We start from the raw sequence: 16,502 nt of genomic DNA on the forward strand, positions 1-16,502 counted from the left end.
TTGAAGAACTCATTTCAAATGGTGCATAAGAGAGAATAGGCAGTCTAAAGGCAATATGCGTATGCATTGGAGCCCGGGGAAAGAGACAAAAAGGGACATGGAAGGAGGATGAGAGAAAGAGAGGGAGAAAATAAAGCAGAAAATGGTGAATGGGTTCTGATTTGGAAACACTGTAAAAGGTTAATTAGATTTGTTTTCTTTAAACATTTTTTTTTAATCCAGCAAAGCCGTCTTTGAGTAGTGTAAACAATGGATTCATCATCCAAATGGATTAGCTAGCTTTCATGTGAGAGGCGAAGGAAGCCACTTGCCACTTTTTGCTAATTGATTTGACTGTTGTTGGTTTTCTCAGCATTCCACTATACGTTGCAATCAATTAGTAAACAGCGATGGCGGCCTCTAATAGTTCTCATCTCAAGAGGAAAAACATGGTTGTTTTTAACGGTTGTAAAGTAAATATATTTTTTTAATTATATTTTTTGAATAGCGTTTTTTATTTGATTCTGGGTTGTTAATTATCATATAGTAAGCATATAATTATCATATAGCAATATCATTTAGTTTAGTTTTTTTTTTAAGAATGATCTTGAATGATTTCATTTGTAATATAATATTTATTGTGGTTTCTGTATAATGTGACATTAAGAGCAAACATTTGTAATTTAAACAATATTTTATTTAAGGCGAGACACTACAGGTGAATAGGGTAAAAATTGTAACTTGCAGATATCACCATGAAACTTTACCAGTTGATTAGTCACATGAATAGGAGAAAAAAATGTAATGCAAGTTTTCTGTAATTTTATGTTTAAATATGCTAATCAGGCTATATCTTATTAAATATGCGCTAATTTGCATATATTTTGAAGTGACAAATCTGACCATTGAAAAAAAACAAGGTTAACATTTATTTTGGAATTTTGTTTATATATTCAATGAAAATACATTACAAGAGGGGATTATGAATATCTCCTTTTGTTACCCTGTAAATCAGAAAATACTGCCAATACTGCCTGAAAAAATGTATTGCCGCCCTATTTTTAGCCATTAAATGATATATGAAAGAATGATATATCAAAAAATCCCTCTGGACAAACCTTCACAATATAGTTAGGAATAGGACTGTGATATTTGAAGATTTTATTTTTATTTTTTACTTCTATTGAAACCCATGAATTACAGACAAAATATGCTTTAGGTCCAGGTAAAATCCATGCTATCACACTGTTTAACATCCAAAACTCATTATTGCTTCATCCATCACTGATCATAACATCCAAAACAACACATCAACAGTCCTTCACACAAGTGGAATGACAAAAACTAAATATATCACACCCATAGTAGACATCACAGCAACATGACGTGATGCTTCTGAAGATGACTACAGAGTCAGCAGTCGAAACTGTCAAGGTATAAGAAAGAATCACTTATAAATACAAATAGTATGAAATGTCAGAGTGCGTCACGTGACGATTCTGAACGAATCACGTTGTCAGAAATTGGCATCAGCCAATGAGATTGCGCATTTCGAGTTAAATCGCCCATTTTACTTTCATGATTGGTTTCTTATAAACAGGAAATGACCATATTTGGATCCGACAGCATTGCAAAGGAGAGAGAGAGCTTTCTAACCGTACATGTGATGACAGGGTGGAGACAGCGATCACGGATCAGCGTGATGATTTAGATCGAACTCCAACTTTTGATGAATTTAGGCGAAATCTACACGCGCAAACAGACAAAGTGTAGTAAAATAAAACCCTAAATGTGTATTTTGGACTTTTTTTTCAGCACAAGTCTAAAGGAAGACATGTTATTGAAGACAAATAGCCCAAAATCTCCAAATTGACCAGTAAAAAAAAAATTGTTTGCATGCCATGTCTCGCCTTAAACAAGATTTAAGTCCTTTTTCAACTGTTTTATTTGTAGTGAAATTTGCAAGTAAAAAAAAAAAAAATCTAAATAATGCAGAGGACACACATGTAACTGGATTGAAACATTTTACACCATAATTGAAAATTGTTGACAAGCATAATTCACATAGGTTTCACATTCACTGCCTTAGAACTTGTATTTTCGGAAATATATATGAGAAATATGTTGGATTTTATTATCGTAATTATATTAATTATCATTATTGAATGCATTTCATTTTTATTGTCAGATTGGTGCACGTTTAGTGTTATTCTCTGTTGGAAGGGTGTGATTGGGGGTCAGCAATTTAACAATTTTCAGTTGTGCACGAGAGAGAACACATGTCAAACAAACATATATAATGCTCAAAAAGAAGATTTTGCAGAGACATAATGCAGGTTTGTATATATTTGGGTTTGCTAGCTAGTGGTTGGATCAAACAATTGGACTCTCATGCTGTTTTCCCAAGGGTCTTTGTTCATTTTGGGGTGTTAAATGAAGTTCAGAATGAAGATGGAGTTCATAGGTTGTTCAAACTATATATTTGAAGGAAATCCTAGTCTATACTTTGAGGGGTTAAATGTAACTCCTGTGACTAGAGATGCACGTTCTTCGTGAAATCACGTTAAAACATCAAACAAAAAAAATAAAATTCATTTAACAATTGACTCTTTCTATGCGATGAAGCTGGTATCTGTCTTAAAATGTAGGATTTGTGGATTAATCTTTGAGCATTCTGCCTCACCCTCTGGCAAGAAGTAAATAAATCATGCGAAATTACAGAAGCAGTGCGCATTCGGAAGGAATTGAGTGGAATTGAGAGTGACGCTCTGGATTTTTAAAGCCCCTCACCATTTCCTCCGGGTGCAGCCGAGTCCCTAAAAGTCATATGAGCAGAATTCTCATTTTCCAAATGTTTCTCTCTGGATCTGTCTCGCTTTGTTTCATGTAGCTCACTCAAATTGCTGCACTGCTTCTTTGTTCATCGCATTCAAAGCTGCCAAAACTCTGTCAACAGAGCGCCAAATAAAACTATGAAACAATCCACAATAGCTGAAACAGATCAGCAGGCCACCCACATAGTCTTTGTGTTCATATTGCTTGAAGCTCTTTTACAAATGTACTAAGTTTCTGATTTAGAGAGACAGACATTGACCAATGCTGACATGCACATCATTTTTCGATTAATGTCCATATTCTGAGCATCATGAATGTGGTCACTACACATTTTTGTTGTATGGGAATGAGCTGCTTTGAACTTTTCTTTTTGTGTTAAGTAACACAAATAATACAAATTTAGAGCATAGAGATTTGGAACGACGTGAAGATGACATTTTTTTTAGATTAACTATTTCTTTAAGCCTTTATTTTGAGGTTTACTGAAGGAAAATGTCTGAATAGTACATGGCAATAAGTATGGATTGATTGATTGATTGATTGATTTGATTTGATTGATTGATTGATTGATTGATTGATTGATTGATTGATTGATTGACTGACTGACTGACTGACTGACTGACTGATTGATTACTGACTGACTGACTGACTGACTGACTGACTGAGTGACTGGTTGGTTTGTTGATTGATTGATGGTTGGTTGGTTGGTTGGTTGGTTGGTTGGTTATTTGATTTGGTTGGTTGATTGAGTTGCATTCAAATTAACATCAGAATTTGTTGTGCATGATGTCAACACAGTCATTGATTATATACAGCTTCCAGTTGTCCAACTCTCTATTCACTGCAGTTCTCTTTAGTTAGTTCACTTTGACATTGATTTTGTACTTCTCTGTTGACAACTATGTATGGATGAATGCCAGCGTCTTGGCCTTTACCTCCTTGGCAAGGCAGTCAGGTTTTGGGCTGAAATATTCAAGTACCTGGCACCTGGCGGAATTTATTATGCCATAGATCTTAACAACAGCCTCTGGACTGCAAACAAGAAAACAGGCCAACGGCATCAACAATCCAACCCCATAATTTAAAAGCCCAATATTAAATAAGACTTGTAGAGTTTTTGCTGAAAACGTGAGGGGTGTTTGCCCACGTTAAACTCACCCCAGTTGAAATTGGAGAAACCACTTGAAGCATTTGTTGTGTTGAGCTATTTCAATTACCTTTGTTTGATTTCTTTCATTTCAAACAGCTGAAAGTCTGTAAATTGTACAATGGGGGTTGAATATACAACTGTATTTAAATATATATATATATAGGTTCAGGTAGTACATGTAAATATAAATACAAATGTATTAAAATAGAAAACAGTTCTATTAAATTGATAATATTTCACAATATTACTGTCATATCTATTTTAATCAAATAAATGTAATATCAATATAAATAGATATTTAGATATAAATATGTTAAATTAGATTCATGCATACATGTTTTACAGTTTTTCTCGATTGCTTAAACACTATAACCAGGCTTTTGAACTAAATTTTCAAAACCATAATGCCATTTATCAAAAAGCACACCCACTAAACTATAAACACTATTCCCTGGTTTTGACGTATGAGTCAGATTTGTTGAACTGTCACTGCAAATCTCAACACACAAATTCCTTCATTTATCATTGCCTACACCATGTGGTCATTTAGAAAGCACTCGCATTCAATATTGAGGAGGAGGAGGAGGAAGGGCAAGGGGACAAGCAGGTTTGGATGAATTTCAAGCCACTTTAGTTGACCATGTCCTTGTCCATGGTATGACTATGAGGGAGGTTGGGCAATGAGAATACAGCCAAATTTGAGTCGCTTCACCGTCGCCTCCACCATCAGAAGCTTCAGGGAGGTGTGCTGGCAAACACATTTCTATCACTGAATAAGAGACAAACGTTTCCAATTGTCTTTGATGAGGTTTATTTTCTTGCAAGAAAAGGCCAGCAGTCGTACAGTCACACATAGTGGCTGCAGAGTGTGACAGTGAAGGGAGAGCATCCTTCCTCCTTTATAGACTTGACTCCCCCAATATGTTATTTTTTTAGGCCAATGCTGGTATTTCAACCATACGTGGAACATTCTTAGACTTCTTCATCATATTGTACCCTTGAATGGAGGCACTGTCACACACCAACACTCTAAACCATTCCAATGCTTTACAGTTTTTACCAACTGTTTATGTGGCAGGATGGACTGTGATTGAATCCAGTCCCTCCTCCCCATTTGATTACATTGGCCGCGATTGGCTCGTGGTGTTTTTGGTGGCCAATCATGTCAGGAGGAGGATGTTATAACTTGAACGTAGCCCCTGGCAGTGTGTGACGCTGGAGGCTTGTGTTGTTTGGGTTCACCCAGTTTTTGGTGGTGTCGCAGGTATGTAGAGGTCAATTGCAAATGTTGTACTGTTGCTAGTTTGCTTGTGGTTTATGTGGGATTCCGTTTGTTCATAGAGTTCCTTGCTGTGTTGCGGCTACCCCATTTCCCATCGGATTGATTTGTTTTCATCATTGCGTTTGTTGTCTCGCGCACTGCACATTGCCTGTGAGGTTTGTGTGTCAGCGCGCTGTTGCTCAGGTAAGTTTTCTCCATTTTTGGCTAGGTGGTTGGCTTATTTGGGTGGTAGTTTAATATAACTATTATTGTGTGTTTTAGGGATAGCTGCCATAGCAGGGAAGCGTTTGTGGCCTGCTTTGGGTCAACTGCTGCTTTGCTTTGCGCTGTGAATGCACGTCTCCCCTATGTGCTGAACCTTTTCCAAGCTAGTGGACTGAGCTCATTTTGTTCAAGACTGCATCATAGGCCACTTGTGTGGCCGACCGAGTATCTGCCCTCAGATTTGTGCTATTCACGGATGAATGTGTTTGTTACGTGATTCATTGTTATCGTTCAAGTGTGCGTCTTTGCTTTCTAACTGTTATTTCATTTGCCTTTTTGTTTATTTGATTTACTAGTATTATTGTCCTTTGTGCAACGTTTCATCTATATTTTTGTTTATTTCATTTATTAGCATTATTGTCCTTTTTGCAACGTTTCATCTATCTTTTTGTTTATTTCATTTATTAGCATTATTGTCCTTTTTGCAACGATAGTTCATGTGCCTTTTTGTTTATTTCATTTATTAGCATTATTGTCCTTTTTGCAACGTTTTCCCTTACCTTTTTGTTTATTTGTTTTACTAGCATTATTGCCCCTTTTGCAACGTTATTTCCTTTATCCTTTTGTTTGTTTATTTCATTTACCAGCATGATTGTTGTTTGGTAACATGTTATTTTCGTTGTTGTTTATTTAATTTATCAGTACTGCTGTTGTGGGGAAAGTTATTTTATTTTTGTCATTGTGTGTTAGTCTGATTTATGGTGTGAAATCATGACCTGTAGTTAATTTTGTTTATTCTGTCCTTGTTATGTGTTGAGGAGCTGAGTGGTGGTGTGGACGGCGTGCTCGAGGTGGTGGGCCCTCTTTGGTGTGTAGTGTGGGTACCTTCACAGTGTGACCGTTGCCGTGCTGGTTGTGTGGCTGTGCACGTGCGTTGGGGTGATTATTTTGGGGTGAGTCGCTGGACGCCCACCAGTAAGCATCAAGCCTGGTCTTGTGAGTGTGTGAACTAGACTCCATGTCAGTATACTGATGCACACATCTTTGTGTGTTATTTATGATTGTGTTTTATTGACGACGATGCATTTCATCTCCATTGGATTGATGTGAATTTGATTAATAAAATGTGTATTTTTGTATGGAACCATTTCTCTGTTTGTTCAGTGCCCGAACCTGATTGCCTAATTTTATAGAAGCCTTGTTACTTATAGTTCCCCGGGTTAGATCTCGGGGTGGCGTAGTCAAATTCTAATACTAATACTGCCACTGCTACATTTACAAACAGAATCTTTTCATGTCACACGATTTTTGAAACCTCTCACTCAAAATGCGAAACTACACACCAAATCTCCAAAACCATAAGCTATTTCTCAGCCTTTGACTGAGTTTTCAATTGCATAAAACACTTTTTTCAAAACACTACACACAAGTCTCTACCTAAAACACAAAAAATCTAACGGGACGTGACTTGCTTTCCTTTTCCAAACACAACCAATCAAAATGCTACACTTATTCACCAGGCCACACACACACACACACACACACACACTCCTCACATGTGCAAACACTACAGTAATTGCTGATCACACAATCACTGCTTTACTGTAGTATAGGCCTATGAATACAGTAGCTCACAGGTCAGATCACCTGTTTTGAACAATGTATTCTTGGGACCCCCCAGGACCCCACACACACAACAATTTAGTTCTTTACTGTATTCTAAAGAATATTTTTTTGGTTTACATATGTTTATGTTTTTTTTGTATGCTACTGTAAACAACAGTAATGTTAAATATTTTCTCTTTCTACATTGCATTGGTGTTTCCAGTGTAGATAATTCATAAGGTTTAACTTTACAGTGTACTTGTGACCCCTCTCAGCAGATTACTGTCACTGTAGAACATTACATTGAAATGTAGATATAAGTCTATGAAAGACCAAAGAGCTTTAGATTTAGAACAACAGTGTTTGCATTATATATCCAAAAATGTACTATTATGAAAGAAGTGTTTGCCATTTGATGCAAATGCTTCATTCTGACGTGTGTTTATGGCATTTTGAATGCAGTGTTACATTTTGAAGGAGATGTGAGGCAATTTGCATTTTGTGTGTGCAGTTTTGGGAATTGTGTGTAGAGTTTTGAAAAAAGGAGACATAGTTTTGAAAACGTGTGTAAGCAGTTGGGAAAAACTGTAAATCCATATTTGAATAAGGTTTGTGTGTGCTCTATAACTGTCATATGATGGTCACACACATCTTACGTAAGTAAATATAGAGAAAAAATTTAGAGGAGAGAGTAAAAAAAAAAAGACTTTTTTTTTGCCATAGATCTTAACAACAGCCTCTGGAGAGCATGAACCACAAGCAACATAACTTACCAGTTTTGGAAATGTTGTTTTGAATTTATTACACCAGTGTATAAGACTCTCTGTTACCTTAAATTACACGTTTATCTCTGTAAAGCTGCTTTGAAACAATCTACATTGTTAAAAGCGCTATATAAATGAAGATGACTTGACTTGACCATGTTGTAGTGTGAGGGCTTGTGCACTGTAAAAAATTATTCCCATGATTTGTTAACACAACAAATTTTCTTTTGTCAAATCAACTTAGATTCACTAAGGTTGTTCAGATAACAAAACATTTTTAGTTTAGGTTGATTAAACTAATGGCTTGACGGCAATGCACTGATATAAAATAAAAACATTAGTTGATTCTACTAATAGAGATAGTTCACAAGACCTCTGAGTCTTAATTTTCCCTGCGCATGCGCCGAACGACCGGGAGTAAACAACACAGAGACGACACTTGAATGCGAAGGCGCGATTTTCTTCTCAGCCTCTTCAGAAGCAAGGAAAGACGGTTTATGGTAAGTAATTTTTAAATTCAATGTCTTATAGGCTGTTTTTGTCTAAGGGTAATTAAATTTATTTCCTAGAAAATCAGAAGATGGTTTAAATTAATCTATAAGTAATAAATTCCCCTCAGAAATTCCAGAAGTTTCCATTGAGGTAAAATAGTGTTTCTTATGTCATCTTTAACGTTACAGTTTAGTAAGGCTGTTAGTGAAGCGTTTCAACCTTCAAATAATCCCGATAAATAATAATATTTTAGTCATTTTTCATTTTCCCCGTGATTAAACACGAATGCGTAACGTTATTGCCCGTTTTAAAGTAATAGCAGCTAACGTTACGTTAATAATGCATTCAGGTTGAACGGCAATAAGTCGCCTTATAGAGATTGTAACGTTACTGTTATACTTATGCTTCTGAAGCAATTAATCTTTTTTTTGTGATATTTCAGACTTGTTAAGCTTATGGACATGTTTGCCACACGACGTAACAGTTAACTTGGATCACACCAGAACGGGAAGACGCCATTTTCTTCACAGCTGGGCTGTTTATGGTAAGTAACGTTCATTTTAAAATTCAATATGTCTCTGTCTCAACTGGTTTAGTCTAAGATTAAATAAGTTATTACCCTTCTAGGCTGTCGAGGTCTGGTGTTGTTAAAAAAAAAAAAATCGCTTCATCTAAATGGCATGAGACTTTGCTAACGTTATACTTGCTATACTTCAGTACAGTAAAAGTGCTACAGTTTGTTATCATAGTAATTTTGTAGTAAATCCAAAAGCAATGAATGGTAAATGAGCCAAGAGCAGAAATTTCATATAATTGTAAGTGTTTGTTTTCCACCAGGTGGCAGAAATAGTCCATGTTATTTGCATGAATGAAAATGAGTAATGGGGATCTTATTTAAAGTGAATTGAACGAAGCAGAAGCGAGTCGTATGGAAGTAAAATAATGGCAAATGTTTTTGAAATAAAAAAGCCTGTTGAATTGCACTACTTGAAAAAAAAAATGCATTGCATTAACTAGGGCTGCACGATATTGGAAAAAAATTACATTGCGATAATTTTTTCCCCAACGATATATATTGCGATATTGAGAGCCATAACTCCAGGCTAAAGACAATAATTACCATTCCATGATATTAATCATTTCACTAATAAGCAAGCTTCATTACAAGTGACAAAAAGGTCACTTAATATTTTATTCCAAAATTAGAACATTTCTGTAAACACAAAAGCAGAACACATTTTTAAATAAAACTGCAGCTTTACACCAACCCCCTGATTGGTTTACAACAATATAACTTAAAATAAATATATTTTTTATAAAACAACTTAAGCATTTTGGTTCACAATCTTTTAAGTCAACTTTTCTTAGCCAAAGTGCCAAAGTAAAACAGTGTTGGTGTTGGTCATCATAATCATATGAAATAAACAAAATGATATAAAACTTTAATATATTTTGTATTAAATCTTCTAAACAGATTAGAGAACATGTTTCTGTAAACAGAAAAGCCGAACACATTTAAACAGCAGCTTTACCGCCTGTCAGCGTCGCCGCTCCCACCACGCGCATCAAGAGCTGAGGGGGCACCAAAAAAATAGCCTAATGAAAAATCAATAATTCTAATGCCGATATTATTATAGATACAGACATCCCAAGTCTCCCGGAAGTTCCGGGAGTCTCCCGCATATTGATAGCGGCTCACTGATGCCCGCAAATTAGTTAAAATCTCCGGAATCTAGAGCGAGCGCGCCCGCGAGACAGAGACTGTGCTCCACACCGCGCAGCGCGTGCACGGCAGAGCGGGAGAGAGAGCAAGAGACCGCGCGCGTGCCTCATGAAGCGCGTAATATCTCCCGCTGGTGCTACTGTGCTACTACCCTTCACATCGCATGTCCCGGCGATGTGACTATCGCTCACTCGCACATCGCGATGTCGATGTTAAAATCGAATATCGTTCAGCCCTAGCATTAACCATGCTTGCATTTTAATGCATTGCATTTTTATGGGATGAAATTCAACATGGTTGTATATTTAAGCTGTGAATATTTCATTTCAAACACATTTTCATTAATACAAATTAAATAATAATAATCCATATTCACCTTTTATATTTCACTTCCAAAATATTCAAGCTGTTTAAAAATACAACCTATAATATTCAACAGGCAATTTTTTGTCCACTTTATTTTCAAATTCGCTTCCACAAATTCAGTGGTTCAAATTCGACAGTAAATTCAACATTGACATCCAGGAACTGCAGGAAAAGCAGTAGATTACCGAGCATAATCTCCATCTGCTGTTAATCAACCTCACCAGCAGGGGGCGCAAGCGTGTGTTGTTGACGAAGACCAGAGCAACAGTTAGAGCAAGCCATTCATTCATAAAAACTGATTTATAGAAATGTAAGTGTATTTGTGATTATTATGAGGACTGTTTTTATGTTTAATTCAGTGTCTTCACGGTCCCTGTGTAGCCTACATGCATCTTTCTCTACCGTGAACGAGATTATAATGTTATTCCCCGATGCTGATGTACAGAACGAATGTTACATTTGAGGTAGACATTATTTCTCTTGGTTGTTTAGTTGCCTTAACTTTATATCGTGGCGATGTGTTGCAGGCTACTGGGTTACCCTCAATAATTCAGGATTGCTGGACATATAAAACGCTTAGCTTAATGGACTAATACAGTGATATAAAAGACCAAACTCGCACTTTATTGAGAAGGCTGTAATATATGGCTACAGGCAAACAGACTCAGAATATGAACTTAACACGCAAAGTTTCACGCTAAGCGTTTCCCAGTGATATACTGGTTATAAGTTGGCTTGATGTTGGACATTCGCGCATTTAGGGACCGTCTCTAAAGTTACGTACGACATTGGTATACACGTTTCTAACTTCAATAGCAAACTTCTATTTATTTGAATAAAGTGTTCATGTAGGTGTCAAGCATGATGTACACCTTTTTCATTTATTTATATTTAGAGTTGGTTTATGACTGTAAGTCATTCTCTTCCAATGCTATTGAAGTTAGAAACGTGTATACCGATGTCGTGTAACTTTAGAGACGGTCCCTAAATGCGCGAATGTCCAACGTCAAGCCAACTTTATAACCAGTATATCACTGGGAAACGCTTGGTGTAAAATTTTGTGCATATTCTGACTCTGCTTGCCTGTAGCCAAATAATACAGCCTTCTCAATAAGGTGCGAGTTTGGACTTTTATATCACTGTATTCGTCTATTAAAGGACAATTCCGGCGAAAAAATGAACCTAGGGGTAATTAACACATGGTTACCGAGTCGATCGTTCTCTGGGATGTGTTTTCATGATAATCGAATGTAAAGAGTTTTATCTCTAAAAACAGATTAGCTTATAACGCTAGTATATGGGGCATCGAATATAAGTAAAAAGAAGTCGCTAGTTAATACCACTAACACGGCTCAAAATAGCCTCACACTAACACGGTAGCATAATGAGGGTCCCTACATGCAAACCGAAGCATTGAGAACTTTGTAAGCGTACAGACAGTTTAATAAGAAGATACTTTATAAAGACAGTATATTACGTGTATACAGGCAGGAGCCATCTTTGGAAAACAGTCTCGACCAGTCAAGCCACGAACGTCGTGCTAGTCGATAGGTTTAAGTCACAGTTCAGCTCACGTAGCACGCCGTTCGTGGCTCAACTGGTCGAGACTGTTTTCCAAAGATGGCTCCTGCCTGTATACGCGACGTGTACTGTCTTTATAAAGTATCTTCTTATTAAACTGTCTGTACACTTACAAAGTTCTCAATGCTTCGGTTTGCATGTAGGGACCCTCATTATGCTACCGTGTTAGTGTGAGGCTATTTTGAGCCGTGTTAGTGGTATTAACTAGCGACTTCTTTTTACTTATATTCGATGCCCCATATACTAGCGTTATAAGCTAATCTGTTTTTAGAGATAAAACTCTTTACATTCGATTATCATGAAAACGCATCCCAGAGAACCATCGACTCGGTAACCATGTGTTAATTACCACTAGGTTCATTTAGCACCGGAATTGTCCATTAAGCTAAGCGTTTTATATGTCCAGCAATCCTGAATTATTGAGGGTAACCCAGTAGCCTGCAACACATCGCCACGATATAAAGTTAAGGCAACTAAACAACCAAGAGAAATAATGTCTACCTCAAATGTAACATTCGTTCTGTACATCAGCATCGGGGAATAACATTATAATCTCGTTCACGGTAGAGAAAGATGCATGTAGGCTACACAGGGACCGTGAAGACACTGAATTAAACATAAAAACAGTCCTCATAATAATCACAAATACACTTACATTTCTATAAATCAGTTTCTATGAATGAATGGCTTGCTCTAACTGTTGCTCTGGTCTTCGTCAACACACGCTTGCACCCCCTGCTGGTGAGGTTGATTAACAGCAGATGGAGATTATGCTCGGTAATCTACTGCTTTTTCCTGCAGTTCCTGGATGTCAATGTTGAATTTACTGTCGAATTTGTGGAAGTGAATTTGTAAAACGAAATAAAATGGACTGAAAATTGCCTGTTGAATATTATAGGTTGTATTTTTAAACAGTTTGAATATTTTGGAAGTGAACTATGAAAGGTGAATATAGATTATTGAATTTTTATTAATGAAAATGTGTTCATTTTCCGATGGAAAATGAAAAGTTGCGATTTTCTAGGCCGTTATGGCTAGGAACTATACTCTTCATTTGCAACTTTTCATTTTCCGTCGGTCTTAGTACACGATATAACTACAGAAGAGTCAAGGTTTAAAGGGATAGTTCACTTTGAAATAAATTTTTGATATGTTTTAGCTTACCTCAAGGGCATTTTTATATGTCTTTAAAAAATGTCTTTGTTTCCACAGTATTTTCAATTTTGATATTTTTAGGTCAAACCGTTGTTGTCTGACAGTCATATCATGCAGGTCTATGGGGTCCACCTCAAAGAGCATGTGCAGAGAAGTCCAAATTAAACATGATTTAATGACTCGTAAATGTAAGTACACACTGATGGCCTAAGACACGAAACGAGCCGTTTGTGTGAGAAAACTAACAGTATTTATATCGTTTTTACCTCTTGTAACACAGCCACGTCCAAAGTGATCTGAGGGCGCGAGTGCATCCTGGTGTGTGACGTGTGCGCAGACTGGTGCATAGATGTTTACACTAGATGCCGCCTTGGCTACGGCAGTTCATTTGAACGAATGTCTTTAATGCGGCATCTAGTGTATATATATCTATGCATCAGTTTGCGTACACGTCACACAGAAGGACGTGACTGTGATTACAAGAGGTAAAAACGATATAAATACTGTTAGTTTTCTCACACAAACGGCTCGTTTCGTGTCTTAGGCCATCAATGTGTACTTACATTTACGAGTCATTAAGTCATGTTTAATTTGGACTTCTCTGTGCATGCTCTTTGAGGTGGACCCCATAGACCTGCATTATATGACTGACAGACAAGAACGGTTTGACCTAAAAATATCAAAATTGAAAATACTGTGGAAACAAAGACACCTACATCTTGGATGCCCTTGAGGTAAGCTAAAACATATCAAAAATTAATTTCAAAGTGAACTGTCCCTTTAAATAAGAAAAATATCAAAACTCTTTGGTAATTTTTTTGAGAGAGATGCTAACGGTCTAATCAGAATCAATGATCTATGCTAAGCTATGCTAAAAGTGATAATGCCAGACCTGGAGATCGTCTGAATGGATTCGAAAACGGTAAAACTGTTTAACTCTAGGGGAGTTGGAAAATGACCCTATTTCAAAAAAAGTGGAGTGTTCCTTTAACACTCATTCATTGTTACCTACAAATGCTTTGTAAATTTGTAATTTTGTGATTCATAATAATTTCCTTTTTCTCTTATTAGCCAACTGATGAGGAAGAGGTGGTGAAGGGGATGAATGTTGGACTCTTGGTGGTCACAGAGGAGAACACTGCAAACCTCCTCCCAAAGGAAATAATTGATGTGGCTGTGGTGTTAGAGGAGGGCATTGTGCTTGATGGCTTAAAATAATATTAAAAAGGATATTAAAGGAGAATATTTCTCAAACAGCAGTAAAAGGGTTAGTTTACCCAAAAATTAAAATTGTCATTACTCACCCTCATGTCGTTCCAAACCTGAAAGACATTCATTTGTCTTTGGAACACAAATTAAGATATTTTTAATGAAATCTGTCAACTACCACTGTCAAGCCCCAGAAAGGTAATAAAGACATAATTGAAGTAATCCATGTGACTCCAGTGGATTAACCTCAAGTTTATGAAGTGACGCGAGTGCTTTGTTTGCTCAAAAAAATATATATATTTACAAAATATTAATCTATCAATCTCCAACGCACGTTCAAGTTTTTTTTGTGCAAACAAAGCACTCGCGTCACTTCATAAACTTGAGGTTAATTCACTGGAGTCACATGGATTACTTCAATGATGTCTTTATTACCTTTCTGGGGCTTGAAAGTGGTAGTTGCATAAACTGTCAATGGATTGACAAAAAGCTCTCAGATTTCATTAAAAATATCTTAATTTGTGTTCCAAAGACAAATGAATGTCTTTCAGGTTTGGAACGACATGAGGGTGAGTAATGACAATTTTAATTTTTGGGTGAAATAACCCTTTAAAACTAACCCTGCGAAGCAGGTTTCTTCATCTATTCCAGATTTTTAAAGGCTTATACCAATTTATAACATTTTATAATGAAAGGGTTAGTTCACCCAAAAATGAAAATTCTGTCAGTAATTACTCACCATCATGTTGTTCCAACCCCGTAAGACTTTCGTTCATCTTCGGAACACAAATTAAGATATGTTTGATTAAATCTGAGAGCTGTCTCACTCCTCCATAGGCTTCTTAAGGGATTGAAACTTGCCAGCCCAGAAAGTTATTAAAAACATAATTAAAATAGTCCAAGTGGCTCAACCATATGTTTATCAAGCGACGAGAATACCTTTTTGTGCGCAAAAATAGGGATGGGCATTTTTGTCATTTTCTCATTTCGATCATCAACAGGTCTCAAAAACGAGTAATTAGGGGGGCGGGGCTTGTGCGGGGGGCATGGTGTGTCCGTCATGAAAATGTTAGGAAATGTTACATGTAAGACTGTTACGATAATTAATGTTGACAAATAAAAATATGACATTAAACATGAAAACATGAACGTATGACTAGAAAAAATAACACTATGATGCATCAATGTTTTCGAAAAAGAAACATCTAAAAGGAATAGCTGCTTGAGGTAAAGCTAAAGAGTAAATGATAGTAAACTGAAGCACGTTCTACGACAACCTATGAGATTAATAATCAGATATCCTAGATACAGAACATAAACGTAACATTACAACTTGCATGAACAAAAGGACGCGAATGCGCATGTGAACTAGTTTTTTACAGTCAGTGGTTTGATAGGGAAATTTTGGATGCGCTATTCCCTTAACAGCGCGCTGATACACGAGCAACTAAAGCAGAGAATTTACAACATTCTATCACAATCCTGTTCTCATTATAATGCTGAATATCTTGTGTGTTTATCAAGCGACGAGAATACTTTTTGTGCGCAAAAAAACAAACAGAACTAATGACTTTATTCCACTATTCATTATATTTTCCGTTGGCCTGAGTGTATTTGCGTAGTATATCTGCGCAGCGCGTCTGTGTTGCACGTCACACGCGTCACACACATGACCAGCGTCGGCCAATAGTAAGCCTACGTGGTGACGTGCAACACAGACGCGCTGCGCAGATATACTACGCAAATAGTATATCAAATAGTATATTTGTTAATGCAAGTTGTAATGTTACGTTTATGTTCTGTATCTAGGATATCTGATTATTAATCTCATAGGTTGTCGTAGAACGTGCTTCAGTTTACTATCATTTACTCTTTAGCTTTACCTCAAGCAGCTATTCCTTTTAGATGTTTCTTTTTCGAAAACATTGATGCATCATAGTGTTATTTTTTCTAGTCATACGTTCATGTTTTCATGTTTAATGTCATATTTTTATTTGTCAACATTAATTATCGTAACAGTCTTACATGTAACATTTCCTAACATTTTCATGACGGACACACCATGCCCCCCGCACAAGCCCCGCCCCCCTAATTACTCGTTTTTGAGACCTGTTGATGATCGAAATGAGAAAATGACAAAAATGCCCATCCCTATTT

The 16,502-nt window shown here is 36.6% G+C and overlaps 1 long non-coding RNA gene across 1 annotated transcript; it reads left to right on the plus strand.

Moving 5' to 3' along the window:
- Nucleotides 1-8,037: 8,037 nt before the first annotated feature.
- On the plus strand, nt 8,038-14,347 carry LOC307003314. The gene is made up of 3 exons (XR_013798674.1): nt 8,038-8,319; nt 8,754-8,855; nt 14,208-14,347. It is a non-coding gene; the product is annotated as an uncharacterized lncRNA (long non-coding RNA).
- Nucleotides 14,348-16,502: the final 2,155 nt, after the last annotated feature.

This window comes from Phoxinus phoxinus, assembly GCF_949152265.1.
Source record: "Phoxinus phoxinus genome assembly, chromosome: 8".
Classification (NCBI taxonomy): Eukaryota; Metazoa; Chordata; class Actinopteri; order Cypriniformes; family Leuciscidae; genus Phoxinus; species Phoxinus phoxinus.